Raw genomic sequence first — 19,271 nt, forward strand, 5'->3', positions numbered from 1 at the left:
AGATGTTAGAGTAAGTTTTATGGTCGAGAGCCCTTCTAATTCTCACCCCCAAACTCACAATCGGCTGGTGGTGAGTGAGCATTGTGAGAAGGTGGCAGTACGAAAAGGGTGCCCAAGGGCTGTGAGGAAGAGGTGATGGGGTTGGCCCTGTCAGTTGTACTTTCCTGTGTTGTTGTTGTTAGGGATACCTTTGAGAATCTGTAAAAACTCTAAATCCTGAAGGTCCTTTGTGAGCCAACTCTTTGTGATTGACCAGTGAGAAACCCTGGAGCTGGGGGAGGTTGGGATGGGAGTGAGGTAAAGTCTTTATTCCCACTAGAGACAAGGGTGGATGGATCAGAACATGAGTGGGGTGTTCTTTCTTGTTGCCCTGAATCTTTGGAAGGAAGAAAGAGTAGTGTAAATACAGATACATAAACAGAAATGACCTCAAATGGCCTCCATGTCATTAAAAAGGAGATCATCTCTAGAGAAACAATTCTCTGGAGAGCTTGTAGGGTCTGGAGAAGTCGGGAATGGCTACTGTTCCGTGCATGCTAAGAGAGCACCAAGAGCTTCATAAAAGGAAGCAGCAGGGAGGGAACAGCTGAAGAAAAATAATTTGCTTTTGCATATTTTAAGTGAATTGGGTGTTCCTAGTAAGTACTTATTTTAGTACATGGCTTTTCTTTAAAATATATATATATAATATATCAATGATGGATAACTTGAAGATAAATTGCTTTTTAACCATTTCCTGAGGCTTTTGGCATTCTGTGAATATGCGGATGAAAGCACTTGACTTTCAGGAAATCATCTCACTTGGAGAGGGACATATTAAATAGGAATATATAATTAGTTCCTTTTATACCCACATGTAACGTTCCCTTCTCGCTTGTCTCAAGCTGGAAACGAGGCAGATTTCACCTGTGTGCAAAAGAAGGGCGGGACTGGGGCCAAGTGCCCATGGGGTCCAAAGGCCAGAAGCTTTAAGGACGTTAGTTACATTGGCATCTGGAGGGTCCAAGCCAAATGGATATAAAGTATAACAGTGGGCTAATGCTGGAGTAAAAGAAACAGCAAAAAGCGGAAGTCAGGCAAAGGGATAGAAACCAAGAATTTGCGTAGCAAGACAGGGTATGGACAGGTACAGTGACATAAGTGAGAGCACTTGGCACCGTGCTTGGAATAAAGAGACCCTTATGGTAATAAGCTTCAGTAGCTTGAGTAAAGGGACAGAGTTACAAGATGCATGTGGAATAATAAAGGGATGGAATCCCAGGGCAATGCAAGAACAGAAGCCAAGCTAGAAGCAGGGTCCAAAGAGAATGGGGTTGGATTTGAGGTGGGTCAAAGGTTCTCAGCAGATGTCTACGTGCTTCCATTAAAGTAACTCAGCTGTAGCACATGTGGCTGCTTCTTTCTGTTGTTCTATAGACGGGAAAATTCCTTCTGTGCTTCTTAGTCGGATTCTGAAAGAAGAGAGCTTATTGGTTCAGCTAATAACTATTGTCTTTGGCAAATTTCTTAGCAGGAGGGGACATCAAAGTTTATTGGCATGCCTGTGGATGAATTACCAGTGGGTCTGGCAGCAGTAGTCACCCCTGGCGGGGTGGGGGTCGGGGGCAGCCTGGTGGGCAATTTTAGTTAGAAGAGAGTTAGGCTTGGAAGGCAAATGAGGTAAGATGTCCAACAGCTGTCAATGAGTATCATTTGAATTTTTATGTGACTGAATTCCTAGAGAGGTAAACATTCAATGTCAGGGTCATATAGTACTTGATGATCACTTTGGCATGACCCGATGAACAAATCTTGAGGGAAGTTAGCCTGGAAGCTTGCACCACTGATAATGGAAAAGATAAGAATTATCCATTTTAAAAAGATTCTAAAGAAAAACACTCTAGTGTTTTTGTTGGCAAGAAGCTTTGTATGAGTCATAGGTGTGATACGTCCCCTCCCTCCAAACTAAGGCAATCTTTAAAATTCAATAAATAATGATTTAATAATTTTAATAAATAAAAATTACTGCATCTCAGTGTAAATCACAGTACTTCATACGCTTACTGCCTCAAAACTGGTCTCTTAATCAGCGGAAGTTTCATTTCTCCTCATTGTTCGCAGTGTAATCTTTCATTCACTAAACACCTGTTTCGTTGTCTGTGAAAGGGAGTGAAAAGAGAACATGGCCTGTTCTGGGCTCAATCTTCAGAGAAGCCTTGACAAATGTGTACCCAGGGCTGAGGGTCAAAGGCCAGAGGGGGCCAGGAGAACAGAATATGAGGAACAGATACGGGATCTGGAACTGTTTATCCCAAAGGAAAGAAAATGTAGGGGCCACATGGATGTCGTCAGATATTCAGAGTACTTTTATGTGGAGAGGGAAGAAGGCATTTGTGTTTCTCAAGATAGCAGAACTGAATACACATAGGTTCATAGTGTGTGTGTGTGTGTGTGTGTGTGTGTGTGTGTGTGTGTGTGTGTGTGTGTTTAAAGATGGTCAAGGCTTTAGGAATCATTTAGCCCAGGAAGTGCAAATAATTTTTCATTTGTTTCCCAGCTCCAAACAATTGGTAGTGACCATCTGGAACACTGTGTTGAGAGGGATTCTGAGGCTAAGTCCAAGGTCACCAGGGCCAAAAAATACTGTCACTGATAGTGATGTCTATTGAGGAAGAAATGGGCCATTGCTACTCAAGTACCATGTATTTTATGTCATGCAGTCCATAGGTTCCTAACCTCTGCACCTTGGATTCCTACAAAGTTGTTGCAAGTGGTAAACCCATATATGCAGCAAATATTTTTGACAAACTGAGTAAATAATACAACTTACACAATATGTGCTACTATTTTTCTCATTATGTATAGATGCATTATGACGATAAAATATTCGTTTATTTTAAATAGTTATTGAATTCATAGTAGCTTTTGGTATTGTGTTTTCTCAGTCAGTGGACCTAAAACATAAAATTATATGGCATATGGAAAGGTTGGGGCAAGAAATTTGGGATCCTAAGAAGAAATTCTTTAAAAAAAAATGAGCCAGTGACCTACTTTTCATTTTCCAGATGAGAAACTAAAGCCTCGCCACAGCAAGCAGAATTATAGATATATTTATATATTGACAGGTTTATTTGATGATGTCAGTAAGATACATAAAGGCAGGAAACGTTTATTTATTTTTCATTAATATACTTGTATACCCATCGTCTGGCACATCACAGAAGCCCAGTAAGTATCTGTTGAATGAAAGAACAAACCAAGTGACTTGACCAAGGTGACCCAGTTAATTGGTGGCAAAGGTGGTTCCAGAACACACAACTCCTAAATCCCAGGTTGTTAAGCTTTTCAGTGCACTGGATTGCTTCTCTGATGGCAAAACAGGGACTCCATCTTAGCACTTCACAGATTGCGATTATTCGGTGCAGCTCGATTTGCCTGTAATCCAGTAAATTTTAACCAGTGTCTAAACTGGAATCAACTCTAGGGCTTTTTGGAAAACATACATGCCTGAGACCCATCCCTGGAGATTCTGATTCAGTAAGTCGAGAATGCGGTCCAGCATCTGTAGTGTTTGAAAATTCCTCGGTGGTTCTACTAACACACCTTGACTCAGAAACAGTCTGTACATCTATGCCTAACATAATTTATAGTAGATCTATGCAGCTACTTATTCCTCAGAAACCTGGTCATTTAGTTTTGAATAATTTCTTTCTAAAAATTACAGCTGTATATTCCAAAGAGTCAATTTGACCAAAGAGTCTCCGCAGCAGGGAGAGACTTATCTGAAAATGCCTCCAGCTTCCCATACTCCTTTGGTTTGGGCACAAAGCTATCAACCCTGTAAGGTCAAGCTTTCTGATGAGATTTCCAGTGTTTGCTTTTATAAAGCATTGGAAATGTGGCAAGAATAAAATTTCTCATGGTATTTCCACTTCCTGTTCCAGGCACCATTACTAAGTGAAATTTAGGCTTTGGGGGAAGGGTGAATGAGGACAGATTTTCTCTTTGAGTATTTCTGTCCTTCAGATGTTTTGAAGATTGGTTGCTTTAGATATTTAACTTACCAGGAAAAACAGAAGATGTTTTTCTTTGTTCTCCACTTTGTGGTGAGGAGTGTATAAAACCTCAGCAGGAATAGGGGAGAAATTTCCTCCATCGTCACCCTACATCTCTGGCTTAGATGTTTCCCTGGGCAGCCCTTTCAGAAACATGTCAGCCCTAAGAGACGAGAGACATGGAAGGGGGTCTGGAAATTTGCTTTTGCAGAACAGAAAGTCCATCTTTAGGGTCTTCGTTTACTCAGTGGTCAGGAGTTACACCTTCTGTATTAAACAGAAGAATTTGCCACATTCAGAGCACCAAGTACATAAATTGTGTTCACTAAGGATTGTAGAGCTGAAAGCATTTCTGCATTGAGTGACCTGGTACAAATTAGATAAAAATCAAATAAATAATCTTCGTAACAACCAAATACACAGACAAAGAAATGGAACTGCAGTTAGGTTAAGAGGCACATCTGGGGTCACACAGCTAGTAAGCAGCAAAGCCCGGCTTCGAACCTGGATAATCTGGCTTCACAGTCCACACGCTCAGTCACCACGCTCTTACCTGTTGGTAATTGCTTACTTCAATTGATGGAGACCCCTGTTTTGTGTGTAGCCCTGGAGTGTGACCTCTTGGAGAACACACTTTGGAATTAGGAAGACTTGAGTTTGAATCTCAAATTTACCATCTTCGAGCCTGTTTCTTCACCTATAAAAAGGGTATTATGACTATTCCTTCATTTTGTAGTTGTTATAAGTAATATCACTAACCTGCTTTGTACATAATAGGCACTAAGTTAAAAACCATCAGCTATCAGCCGTGACTTCCTGTGGAGGCTATGTGTCCGCACGGGACGCCATTTTGTCCCAATGCCCTGAGCCACACAGCCTCCCAAGTTGCCTACTCCATGGCCTTCATGTTGATGGAGTGAAAGGAGCTAACTTCTTTCATGTCAGGTTCTCTAGGAGGTAAGAGGGGGACCAATGGATACCAGTTGCAGGAAACCATATTTCAGGTCAGCATAAGCGCTCTCACTAGGTCTGTCTGTCTGTGGGGCTTGGACAGCCCTGCTCTGCAGGAACAGGCAACCTCCATCATCCATCCTCAACCACAGTTTTCTCCCCTGCGCGTTTCAGTGGATCCCTGCTGCTTTTACCATTCTAAATAACCTTTATCTAGTGTGGCTAAAGGGTTTGATTTTACCTGAGGCTGGGTTGTTATGCAGGTTTTTAGTGGTTTAGACCTGAATGAGAGAGGGAGAAAGGAGAAGATGGAAACTTATCTGGAGAGAAAGTACTGAACTTGGGAGGAAGAACGCATAGAAATGGATTGATAGTTGTCCTGAACCCTTGTAGGTTAGAGATGGTTGAGAAGATAAGCTAGCACATTCAGCTGCCTGGAGGGCACACTGCTATGTGACAGGCACGGTTCTAGTTGAAAATAACTACCTCAGGACAGTAAAATAAATTAAATAACTTGACCAACCGGCAAATACCACTCCCTGATTTCAACCCTTTCCATTTCCCTAGTGCTGTCTGTTCTGTGTCTTTCCTCGGGAAAGCAATGGAAACCAGAGCAGGAGGTTTCCATAACCAATCATTATAATTTGTCAGAGAGCCACGCTGCAGTTCAAATAGACGAGCTCACTGTCATTCTCTGCCATATAAGGAAGCAGGGCTAAACACCATTTCTTTCACTACTGACTCAAGAGATTATTCAAGTGAGAGTTAGACAAGATGAGACTCTAGGTCTATAGCAGTTAAAAAAAAGAAAAGAAAAGAAGAAGCCTGCAGAAATACTTTTGTGTTTTTTTTCCCCCTGGTAGCAGAGATAGTTTAACAAGCAGGTTCCACCTTTTCTCCCACTCAAGGGCAGATATTCTGGAATTAGGTACTGAAGGATTGCTCTTTGTCCAAATACATTACACTGTTTGGGTGTTCAGTTATGTCAAACTTAGATATTACAAAGGCCCAGACAGAGTTGGTTCTGTGAGGATTGGGTGGTAATTGAGGACTATAGCTTTCTGTGCAATGGCAGTTTACTCAGCTGGCCAGCTCTTCTCACATATAATATTTATCAATAACACTTCATATTTAAGTTTGACCTTCCTGCCCCAAACACAGAGTATTCATGTGATCACTCTCTTTTTTAAAAATCAGTCACAGTGGAATTTCAGAACATTCACCCCATAACCAACTTCATGGAGGAGGAAGAAACTGAGACAGTTGAAATTATTTATTCAAGACCAGCCAATACAATCTTACCTACTCTCTCAGATAACTTGAAGAAGTATTACGTAGTCTTCTCAGGGAAATGGAAAAAACTATAAATGGTCTGGTCAATTTCTCCTAACTGCCATCTTTGAGCAGACTGCATCTGGCTGCTGGAACAAAGGACCACAAATGGGGTGGCTTTAACAATAGAAACCTATCGTCTCATGGTTCTGGAAGCTAGCCATCCAATATCAAGGTGGCAGCAGAGTTGGTGTCTTCTGAGCGCTTTGAGGGAGGGATCTGTTCCAGACCTCTCTCCTTGGCGTGTAGATGGCCATCTCCATGGTCATATAGCCTTCTCCCTGTATGTGTCTGTATCCTAATTTCCTCCTCTTATAAAGACACCAGTCATATGAGGTTAGGAACCATCCTAATGACTTTATTTTAACTTGATTACCTCTGTAAAGACCCTATCTTGAAATTCTGAAGTATTCAAAATAAGGTCATATTCTGAGCTACTGAGGGTTAGGACTTCAACATGAGAATTTTGAGGGAGACACAATTCAACCCATGAGATGCCCCAATTTAAAATGGTAGTAGAAATCCATATGCCATATTTTCTGAAACTCTGAAGTGCCAAAGACCCTGTTCTGGTGGTGTTCCATCTTCCCTCTGGGTCTGAGGAATGCTTAGCTAGCAATCGCTTGGCCTTTTGAACTTACCCCTGACATTTACTTTCTGCCTTTCGCAATTCAAAATTCTGATCCAGTAAAAAGTCAAAAGAGGTCTCTGAAATGACGCACTGAAGCACAGTTTCACATACTGTGGCCTATCTGTGGAAGCCTGTGAAACCACGATGGCAGACAGTCTGGTATGCGGCCATCAGAAGTGGGGGAGGGGGCTTGGCCAAGGCAGTTTGCAAGTCTGAGAGGCAGCGTGCTAGGAGGAGGTGAGCAGCTTTGGAGCAGCCGGCAGGAAGGCAGCAATGGATGGGACTGTGTGTGCCTGTGCAGGATGGAAAGCAAAGATGGACGTTTCCAGTCATTTTCATACATACCAATTATCACCACTCATCTCCAAAATACAGGGAAAAATATGAGAAGCCTACACATTCTCGTGCTCTGAATCATTTGTCTCTTGTCTGTTTCCTTCAATCTCTTCTCCATCCATCCTTACATTTTTGTACACTTTTCTTCTCAGCTCTCCTAACTTTATCCATGTTTGGCACGTTTGGTTACAAATTGCCACACATTATACCTGTCTTTTTTTTTGCCCCGTTTTTCTTTAGCCACTGTTTCCCTTTACCCCTTCCTAAAAGCTCTGCTTGGTGCCCATTTCCCAGCTACAGTCCCGCTGATGGCTACTCTCTGTCCTAGGCCAGCGGGGCTGTAAGAGAGGGTGACTGTATCGTTATTATCCAAATAGGGACACTGTTGAGAGGGAAAAGGGAGCTAGTAATAATGTCCCTAAAATAACAATTCTACACGGGAACTGGCCTGGGCAAACTAGGATTGTTTTCTGCCCTCTGTTGATCTTATTTCACCTAGCAACCACTCCCTCTGTTTCCTTATTGGATAAATAAATAAATAAATAAATAAATAAATAAATAAATAAATAACTTTTACATTCTGATTTTTTTAAATTTTCACTCCAGGAACTTTTATGTATGTTTGTCATGTGTGTTTTTATTTTCTCTTATCCCCTCCTCACTTTTCTTTTCTCTGCTCTACTCTGGGTCCTTTCTCACCAGGTGAGCCCATCTTCCCCCTTCCGTTCCTTTGTTTTGGAACAGTCTTGACTGTATCTCAGGGAGGTCACATTTGTCTGCCATGATATGTGCAGGACAGATTCCCTGCATTTCTGAGACAGAGATGAACACGCGCGCGCGCGCGCGCGCACACACACACACACACACACACACACACAAATACCAGTACTATCAACAATTGTGAATTGCTTTGGGTCTCAGATGAGCCCTTATAAGACTGTCTGCCACTTCAGCACCTCTTCCAGAGACTAGAACAATCTCTACACCATGTAAGCAACCATGCCTAGAACTATCACGCAGACATGTGCTCTGTATGTGTCTGGGGTCTTCCAGAACATGTTCCCGATGTGTGTTCATGTATACACTTAGAGCTGAAAATATATACGGCCTGAAAAATAAAAAGAAACTGGTAGGTAAAGCTAGCTGCACGCTGCCTTCGTTATGACTTCAGTAATCTGGATTATTTTACCCTCTAAAGTAATACACACTAAAAGCCTAGCAATGGCTGCTGTAAGTTTAACATAAGTAGAAATAACCTTTGAGGCAAAAATATAAAATAAACAACTTCCAGTGTAGTTCTTTTTACGGTTCAATCATCTGCAATTTATGGTTCATTTTGAAAAATCACTGCGATAATCAATTAGGGTCATGTGAGGAAGGCCTGAAGCTCCTTCTCCACTGTGACATGAGAAAGGCAGACTTTTTCCTATTGCAAATTACTGGAAACCAATCTGTAGATGTCTGAAATACTTGACGGAATAGCACTGTGTCAGCTGGAAAAAGCTGTTCTCATCCTTTCCCTTTATTTATTTATTTATTTTAGGATTTTAACCATAATTTTCTTTCTCCTTTTTTCAATACCCTAAAAGTTAATGACGAGGGCAGTGAAAGATGATACTTTATGGAAGGAAATAGGGTTCTATTAAAATTCTCTCCTCCCTCCCTCCTTGCTTCTCTTCCTTCCTTCCTTCCCGCACTTTCTTTCTTCCTTCTATCCCTTCCTTCTCCCTCTTCTATTCCCCCTCCTTCTTTTTCTAATTTTGGTTTCTTCTACCATTGAGACTTATACAGTTAGAAATGTTCTATTGCTGTTGCTGTAGCCATGATAGCTTTATGTCTCATTTGCTTAGATACACCTCTTTAAAAAGATTGATGATAACAAAGTAAAAATCAAAACACTTCAACCACATTCTGCAGGGTAGGTATATAGTTTTGGCAATTATAGAATGGAAATATCTACCAAGGGATTCTCTATTACCCCAAAACTGGATAGAGTGATTATATCAGCCAGCTTGGAACTGCTGACCCAGCTGTTTGAGTAAATAGGAAATGAGAAGTGTAGAAGTTTGAGAATTTTTAAAACTTTCACGTCTTTTTATATTTCTGTTCTTAGATATATTGATAAAATAAAGCAATTATTCTTTCCACTGGAAGTAGTTTCTAGTTGCTAATTCTTTTTCCTGAGAATATTTGCAATAAGGTGTAAGTTTTTGGTATCTTGACTCTTCTATTTTGTGGGGACCTCAGATTCCAGGTGGTGGTCTAATAGAAAATGGCCCCAGTTCCTGCCTCCTATCCACAGCTGGTAACCTGTGTGACTTTGACCAGACTCCCTGTGCCTCAAGCTTCCTAATTATTAACCGACAGTAGCTTTTTCCCTTTTCTGTAACACCCAGGTAGGGAGTGATGAGATCTTTATTAAAAAGGCACTTTTGGTGGGTAGGTATCTTGAGGACATGGTTTTCTTTTATTTTTCCTTCCAAATATGAAGACTTGCTGGTTGGTTTTTTTGGAAGACGTAAGTCATATATTCATAAAGGGAACTCTTTAGATTCAAAGTTTAGAATTTCAGGTTTCCAGAAATTATCCCATGCATGACAGTTTCAGCTAACTCCTTCTAGGGCTGCCTTGACTCCTTTCAGCCTTTCCTTCTTTCCTTTTTTTTTTCAAATTAGGCTTCTGGGGCAAGCATATTTCTTTCCATCCTTACCTAATTGAAAATTATCTTGTTTGGAGATGATCTGAAACCCCAAGTTGCTGAAAAAGGATGGTTAAGGCAGATTAACACCCAACATCAACTTTTTCTGTAATGTAGTCAGAAAAGTTATTTTTAAGCTTTATCTAAAACCAAAACACATAGATCTTAGAATCTTGTTGCCGTCAGAGTCCCTAAAATTGTCTTTCATTGGCATTTACATTTCTCTCTAATAATGAGATCACGTATGTGAAAGTGCTATGCTTTGTAATGTCTATGATTATAATATCTATAGCTGAATATACTAAAAACTTAGAGGGAGACTAGAAGAAAAGCATGTTTGAGCCTAGCAAGTATGCTTGGAGTCAAGCTTGCATGGGCAATCGTGAGGATGGGTCAAATTGTTTATTTTTATTATTTTTAAAATAAAATTTTATTTTAGAATAGTTTTCAGGTTTACAGAAGAGTTGCAAGACTATTGGACGATTCTCTATACCCACACGCAATTTCCTGTTGTTGACATTACTATGCACATTTGTGGCAACTAATGAAACAATATCAATAAATTATTATTAACGAAGCTCCATACTTTATTGAGATAGCCTTAGATTTTGCCGACTGTCCTTTTTTTTTTTAAGCCCCTTAAAACAGAATCATGTTTTAGGTGGTAAAAATGTAATACGTACTTTATGGAAATAATGGAACTCTAATACATGAGTGAAAATTGCATAAACAAAGTCTTTACTCGAACATATGCTCACCAGACCAGCAATCTCCCAAGGATTTTCCACCTGCAATACCCTAGGCCTTCTCTGGTTTCTGCTTCATTTCTCTCGAGATTGTTAGCAGATTCTTTAGCCTGCTCCACCTAATGCCAGGTACTGGATCCCAATGGCTGCTGTGTGAGACTGGTCATCCCAAACTCAGGGTAATATCCAACAGCACCTTCCACTCCCATTCTACAGGTGAAGGCAGAAGCATTCGACTGCATTTCCCTGGCTGTTGAACTGCTGAAACCCTGCCCTTAAGTTGCATCATACCAGTCACTTGTAAGACCTTTGACATTAATGAAGGTAAAAAAGAAGACCTGATCCATGTTCCCCCAAAGCTTGAAATCTCTGGGTTTCGGCCAGTTTATAGACACCACAATCAATGAAAATTACCTATTACTAAAATATAAATTACATAGGGGCTTGCTTTGTAGAAATCATCTCAATAACAGCCTTCCCTATACTGAGCTTCCAAATGTTTTTTGAAGTATGAGTTAGCAGCAGATAATAGCAGGAAAAAATCCATTTAATTCAGTTTCTGCCTTTGAGCCACTTGATGATGTCAGGCAGGTGAGTCAACCTTCTGGGATGTCGATTGTTCTAATGAAGGGGTTGGCTAGATATGGTCTCTCCTAGCTCTAACCTGGTTGGAGTTACGGCTTCATAACTTTCCCTCCTAAGGCTTGTTATTGTCCTTTCTATCAAAGTTACTTCCTTAATGTTGTGCTTTTACTGAAAAATCACTTTAAAGAGGGGGAAGAAAACTAAATTTAGTTCAAATAGTAATTACAAATGAGTTGCCTTCAAGGTAACGAGTTCCTCGATCTATAACGGTTTGTTTTTTAAGTTGATTTCATGTAGAGATACAATATAACACTTGCATGAACGGAATCAATAAAGATGAAAATGGATAATGATGAGGAAATGTAGCTGTCTTCCTTGGTATCTTCATCTCAACAAAATTAATTGGAGGACTCTACTTATCAATGTGTGAAACTAATATTCTTGCCTCAGAGGTAGTCCTTAAAACCTCCTAAAAGCAATGGTATGAGCACTTTGAGTTGGTTATCTAAGTACAAATAAAGCTGGTAAGAGACACCTTTTATAAAAGGAATGATTGAATTGACTCTCAAATAAGAAGACATCAAAGTCAAGGAAGAAAGTAAGAGCTCAAGGCTTGGGGTGCAAATGGTTACTAGGTTTAGCCATCTGCTTTGGTCTTTCCTATTCCACATGTAGCTATATAGTTTACATAAAAGCATCTCTCCAGAGGATCAGAAAGAACAGATTTATGGAACCAGATGTGAGTTAGAATTTCTACAGGTGTGGCTCTGCAGCTGAAAGAACATGTTGTACCAGGGATGGAGTTTCTTATTATGTAATCAATATAAATTACCACTAGATTTTTACAGAGGTTGATAAAGCAAACATGTGTCATTTGGATTGGCCTCTGGTATATAAAGAAAACCTGCTTCACTTGAGTCACAACGTGAAAAAATGCACCATTTAGTATTTATAAAAGATTTGATAGCAAATACCATCACCCATGATCGGGCAAAGTTTTTCCAGTTTGCACATAGAGGGAATAGCTGGCGAATAGATGGAAATGGTGTTTATGTATTTTCCTTCATCAAGAAAGGCAAGGAACAGTTCATAAATATTTATAAAGTCTCTCAGCATCTGATAGTAAAGGGCCAAGAAGATGAAAAAGATTAGAAGATTGAAGGGAGAAAAAATAGAACACAAAAGAAAAAATGAAAAAGGGTAGAATTTATTAAACAAGAGGCAAATATCTCCTTTAAATGGTATAGAAAGTCAGGCCTCAATTCAGAGGTATATAGAAAAAGATTTGGTAAATTGCAGAGCATTCTGACAATGATACACACAAAAAAAGTTTTTAAAAATTCTTAATAGTAAGAATAAAAATGTTCATCAACTTTGTGTCAAAAGAGTAACACAAATGTTTTGATTTTTAAAAAAAGCTGGGTGCCTTTATGCTAGATTATATAATGAAACAAAAATGAATGCTTGTATTTAATACTTCTCATTTGCTTAAGGCTTTTTTGATTTAGTTTAACTGCACTGTTCAAATCTTTTATAGTCTTACTAATTTTTAAAGAGTTTCTTAATGTATTAAATTTCCAAGAAAGCTCTGTCAATGTCTCCCACAAAGATTGTGAATCTGTCCATTGTCCTTGTAAAATTAGTCATCATTGTTGTTATAATTAGTCATACATTTCAAGACTATGTTGTTTGATATATATATACGTTCATGATTTTTTAATTTTCCTGATGGAGAATTCCTTTCATCATTAATTCACCTTCAATTCTATTTTGTCTGTTAGTAATATTGCTACAATATCTTTATTTCTATTGTTATTTACTATAGCATAACTTTTAAACCTTTAATTTTTCAATATGTAATTATTTAAAGTGTATGTCTCGTAAATAGCATGCACATAAATTTCTAACTGTAGTCAGAGAGATTTCTTTCACTTGGTGTATGAGATAAATCCATTATATTTGTTATTATTAATGATATATATGCATGTCTGAAAAGTCTGAAAACAGGATAAACTTCATTTTAAACAATAAGTTAATTACATTTTCAAGTAATTTGCTCATTATATTTTTCTTCAAGCTTCAGACAATAATTCAAGTAAATTTCTAAATTTAAAGGAATGGGTTCAATTATTAATCTTTAAGAAGTACAATAAATATACTATTTTCACTGGGTTTCCATAATTTTTAGATCCTATGTAGTGAATTTATTGTACAAGACATATTAAACATATTATTTGACAATGTAACCTACAGTGTAAAAGTACTAAATTTTTATCTCCAGTAGTACAAAGTTACATCTAACATTAATAAAGCCATGTGCTCAGGATAGTTTAAAGCAGTGTAAGAATAGACAAATAGATCTGTGAGACAGAAGAGAAACTGCAGAAATAGACACCATCTTCCTCATCTTTCCAATATTATTATAACTGTATGAATGTTGCTCATACATAACTGACCACATAGTATATGATGATTACATTTTATTTTACTTTTTAAAATATATTTTTTAATTTTTCAATTACAGTTGACATGCGATGTTATATTCGTTTCAGGTGTACAACATAGTGATTAGACATTTATTTAACTTACAAGGCGATCACCCCGATAAATCTAGTACCCATCTGACACCATACATAGTTATTACAATATTATTGACTATATTTCTTATGCTATACTTTATATCCCCTTGACTATTTTGTAACTACCAATTTGTACTTTTTAATCCCTTCCCTCTTTTCACCCATCACCCCAACACCCCCTTCTCGTCTGACAACCCTCAAAATATTCTCTGTGTTTATGAGCTTATTTCTGTTTTCTTTGTTCGTTTATCTTGTTCTTTAGATTCCAAATATAAACAAAATCATATGGCATTTGTCTTTCTATCTGACTTACTCCACTCAGCACAATACTCTCTAGGGCCATCCATGTTGTTGCAGAGGGTAAGATTGCATTCTTTTTTATGGCTGAGTAATATTCCATTGTATATATGTACCACCTCTTCTTTATCCGTTCATCCATTGATGGACACCCATGTTGCCTCCACATCTTGACTATTGTAAATGTTGTTGCAGTGAACATACAGATGCATATGTCCCTTCAAAGTAGCGTTTTGAATTTCTTCAGATAAATACCCAAAAGTGGGATTACTGGATTCTTCTTTGTCTCTTGTCATAGGCTGTGTTTTAAAGTTTATTTTGTCTGGTATAAGTATTGCTACTCCAGATTTTTTGTTTGTTTCCATTTTCTTGAAATATCTTTTCCATCCCTTTACTTTCAGTCTGTGTGTGTCTTTCCATCTGAAGTGGTTTTCTTGTAGGCAGCATATGGAAGGGTCTTGTTTTCTTATCCATTCAGCCAACCTATGTCTTTTGATTGGAGCATTTAATCCATTTAAATTGAAAGTAATTGTTGATAGATATGTAGTTATTGCCATTTTATTATTCGTATTTTTGATCTTTTTTTTCCTTCTTCTTGTAGAAGTCCCTTTAACATTACTTGTAATACTGGTTTGGTAGTGATGAACTCCTTTACCTTTTTCTTCTCTGGGAAAAGCTCTTTATCTGTTCTTTGATTCTAAATGATAGCTTTGCTGGGTAGAGTAATCTTGGTTGTAGGTACTTGCTTTCATCACTTTGACTATTTTGTGCTGCTTCCTTTTGGCCTATGAAGTTTCTGTTGAGAAATCAACTGACAGTCTTATGGGAGCTCCCTTATAGGTAACTAACTGCTTTTCTCTTGTGGCTTTTACAATTCTCTTTGTTTTTAAGCTTTGGCATTTTAATTATGAGGCGTCTTGATATGGGCCTCTTTGGGTTCTTCTTATTTAGGATTCTGTTCATTCTGAGCTTTTATGTCTATTTCTTTCACCAAGTTAGGGAAGTTTTCTGCCATTATTTCTTCAAATAGATTTCAGTTCCTTGCTCTTGTCTCCTGATTACCCCTATGAATGTTGATACGCTTTATGTTGTCCCAGAGGCCCCTTGAACTATCCTCATTTTTTGGATTCTTTTTTTCTTTTTGCTCTTCTGAATGGGTGTTTTCTGCTACCTTATCTTCTAAATCACCTATTTGATCCTCTGCTTCTACTGTTGATTCTCTCTAATGTATATCCTCTATTTTAGTTATTGTATTCTTTATTTCTGACTGGTTACTTTTTATGTTTTCTATCTCTGTTTTTATGTTTCCTACCTCTCTGTTGAAGTTCTCCTGAGATCATTGAGAATCCTTATAATCAGTGTTTGGAACTCTGCATCTGGTAGATTGCTTGTCTCCATTTTGTTTAGCTCTTTTTCTGGAGCTTTGTTCTGTTCTTGCATTTGGGACATGTTTTTTTGTGTCCCAATTTTGGCTGCCTCCCTGTGTTTGTTTTTATGTATTAGGTAGAGCTGCTATGTCTCTTGGTCTTAGTAGAGTGGCCTTATGTAGTAGGTGTGCTGTGGGACTCAGTGGATCAGTTTCCCTGGTCACCTGAGCCAGGTACTGCAGGTGTGTCCCTTGTGTGGATTCTGTGTGCCCTCCTGTTGCAGTTGAGCTTTGATTACTGTTTTCACATAAATGAGAGGAATTGACCCTTAGGCTGATTGGTTGTAAGAACTGGCCATGACTACAGTGGAGGAGCTGTTGTGCAAGGGCTGATCCTATGGAGCAGGATTCTCTTTACCAGGGCTCTGATGCCTGCCCAGTCTGCCCTTGGGGTGTGTCATCTGTGGAGGTAGCTAGGTGATATTCCAGCTTGGTCTAAAGCCAGCCACTGAGCATGCCAGCCTGGGGCCTCCTGGGAGAGGCCTCACCACAGGCCAAGTTCAGCCATAGGCTGTGCCCTGCCCAGGGCCACCTGGAATGAGTCACAGAGCAATCCACAGATGGCCACCACCTGTGCTGGGCCTGGAGTTGCCTGGGAGAGGCTAAATTGTGAACTGAGGTCAGCTGCCTCTAGTGCCAGGCTTGGGCTGCTTAGCAAGAAGTGTGGGGCCAGATTCAGCACACTGAGGCCAGATGCTGCTTGTTTGGGGCTGTGAACCTTTGAGAGATTTTAGGAAAGTCCAAAGTATGAATCAAGACAAGCCATTTGTATGGAAAATCCACTGAAAGCAGATTGGGTGGGCCTGCAAGTTAGTTGGGGCAGGTTAGCTAGGTTGATGGAGAGTCAGATATGGCGGCTGCCTGTGTCTGCATGCTGCGAGAGGGACGGCTCAACAATGGAACAATGGAACACGTCTGTTTGGAAGAAAGCTGCCCCTGTCGCCCTCACTCTGAAGCTGGACAATTCAGTTCCTTTCCATATGTCTCTGGCGCCTTTCGAGCTGCTGGCCCTAGAGCGAGTGAGTCCTCAGTGAGTAAGTCCATGAGGGCACCCTTTAAGAGCAGCACCTGGGATCTCAGACACCCTCAGTCTCACTCAGCCACAATCTCTGCTGGTTTCCACAGCCAGAAATTGTGGGGATTTCTCTTCCTGGCACTGGAACCCTGGGCTGGAGGGCCTGGTATGGAGACCCCTCACTTCTTGGGTTGACCTCCACAGCCGAGTTATCCCTCTTGGTTTTTAACTGCCACAGGTAGGTGTGGGACCCACCCATCTGTGTCTCCACTGCTCCTACTAGTCTCAACTTGGCTTCGTCTGTATGTCCTTAGTTGTAGGACTTCTGTTTAGCTTGACTTCTGGTGATTCTCAATGATGGTTGTTCTGTAGTTTAGTTGCAAACTAAACTACAATTTTGATGTGGTCGTGCATGAGAGGAGGCCAGCACAGCATTTACCTATTCTGCCATCTTGACCAGAAATTGATTACATTTTATTGCTATACTACTGCGTTTCTCCCCTTTAACGATACTTTTCTGTCATTAAAGTGACCATCAAACCCTTTTCAATATGGTCAAACACATTAGGTATGTGTGTTTTTTTTTTTTTTCCCTTTAAAGATATTCTTTCTGGAAACTTGGAATTTTCTAGGTTGATTGCAGAGCTAACTATTCAAAATCTTTACTTCACAGTCATCTTAGGAATTTCCTTCCTAGGATTGAAAGGAATTTCCTTTCATGTGGGCTGAAATTTGAGTCCTCTGCTTCCTAGATCCTATTCTTTCTCTTTCTTTATATTCCTATTTTGATGGAACTCTTCTAGAAGCTTCCTGAACATGAGTGCAGAGGAGACAAAAATTTTTAATATCTTTGATTTATCTCATACTTGATCAATTATTTGTTTGGACATAGAATTCTAGGCTGGAAATAATTTTCCATAAAACTTCTCAAAATGTCCCTGCATTATCTCCCAGATTCCAATGTTGACCTTAGCAATTCCAATGCCATGCTTGATTGTTTTCCTCTGTGGAAGTATATAGGACCTTCTGTTTATCTTCAGTATTCTGAAATTTCATGACAATGTTCCCAGGTAGCATTTGGATTTTTAGTCATTCTGTTGAACCCTCATTGGGCCTGGTCAGTCTAGAAAAATACTTCTTTTAGTTATAGGAAATTTTTTTTGTCATTTTGGTGATAATTTCCTTCCTACCATTTTCCATGTTTTCTCTCTCTTCTTGCTCTCCTAAACTGATCCTCTGATTTCATATTTTCTCAAATTTAGTTTTACTGTTCTACATTTTATTCTACTGTCTGGGAGGTTTCCTCAATTTTGGCTTTATAGTCATTCCTTTTAATGACACTATTTTGAATTTCCAAGAATTCTTTTGTTGTTCTTGTTGTTGTTTTGGATATTCCTTTTTATAAATATCCTGATCTGTTTTTTTTTTTTTTTTCAGAGATACAATAGTTCTCTAATCTCCTTGGAAATATCATTGATATTTTTGAGTGTTTTGCTGTGCCTGCTTTATCTGTGTTTTCTTTAGGTTCCTATTTTCTGTTGTTTGTGCTGGTCTCTGTCTTTCTTTCTTCAGAATACTGGTGACCCCTCGCTGGCTGTCTATATGTAGGAGTGAGGCAATAAAAAACTGATTAGAAGCTATGGACTCAATGGCAGAAAATTGGACAGTTTTTTTCAATGGACAATCACGAAATGCCTGTATCTATAGATCCTTTTACTTCAACAGGTTTCTCCAAAGACTTTCACTATCTCCTCCTAGTGGTTTTAAGCCAAGTTCCAGCATCCTGAGAAGTTTTATGGTATTGCCTAGATTGTAAAGTCGTCTCCATGTGATGATTTCCCATTTCCCTTCAGTGGTTCCCCCCAGTTTCACTGGTTTTACATCATGTTTCACTGCAGTTTCTTTACTCGAATTTCTAAGTAGGTAGCTTAGCTTTGGATCTCATTCCCTCACATAGAAAGGGGCTTTCTCCCTCTCAGTCCAGAGCTGACCTCTTTCTTATACGTTGCTTCTCCATTAGTAGGTTACCATGGTTAGAGTATTTCTATTTCTGTTCATGGAAGTATTACAACCTTCCTAGCTCTGAGCTTTATGCAGGAGCCCAGTTGCAGTTTTCTGCCACATTACTGGGGAATGCTACCATACTTTTAACTCAGGCTAACCTCTCTGTATTTGAATTCCCTCCATATTCTGTAACCTGGAGGTGTTTCTCTCTTGCTTCCAAGCTAATTTAAGTGTTTCTCAATGTTTTTCTTACCTTTTTTCTGCAACATTTATGTGTTTGAAGCAGAGTAGAAATGCTTCTTGGAACTGCTTAGTCTACCATGTTGAACAAAAATCTAAAATAATTGATTCAAAATTCTTGTGTCTTCGAGCATGGAGTAAATCATAATGCCTAAGTTTGTATGTATCTTATAAATCCTTAGCTATCAATTTTATCTATAAGGTATTTTCCTATTAGAATTTACATAGTATTTATTTTTCTATATACTGTATATCAATCAGTTTAAGTCACTAGACAAACTAGTAATTTGGGATTGTTGACCAAAGGGGAGTATTTTTTTCTGATGATTTTTCTCAACCTAGCTCTCAAACAGTAGATCTGATAGATAAAACTGAATGCTTTGGAATGTCCTAAGAG

General features: G+C 39.0%; 1 protein-coding gene across 8 annotated transcripts in view; it reads left to right on the plus strand.

The window, feature by feature from the left end:
* CALD1 (caldesmon 1) overlaps positions 1-19,271 on the plus strand; it is a 197,924-nt gene that overhangs the window by 26,826 nt on the left and 151,827 nt on the right. The window lies entirely within an intron of this gene.

The sequence above is a fragment of the Rhinolophus hipposideros genome, assembly GCF_964194185.1.
Source record: "Rhinolophus hipposideros genome assembly, chromosome: 25".
NCBI lineage: Eukaryota > Metazoa > Chordata > Mammalia > Chiroptera > Rhinolophidae > Rhinolophus > Rhinolophus hipposideros.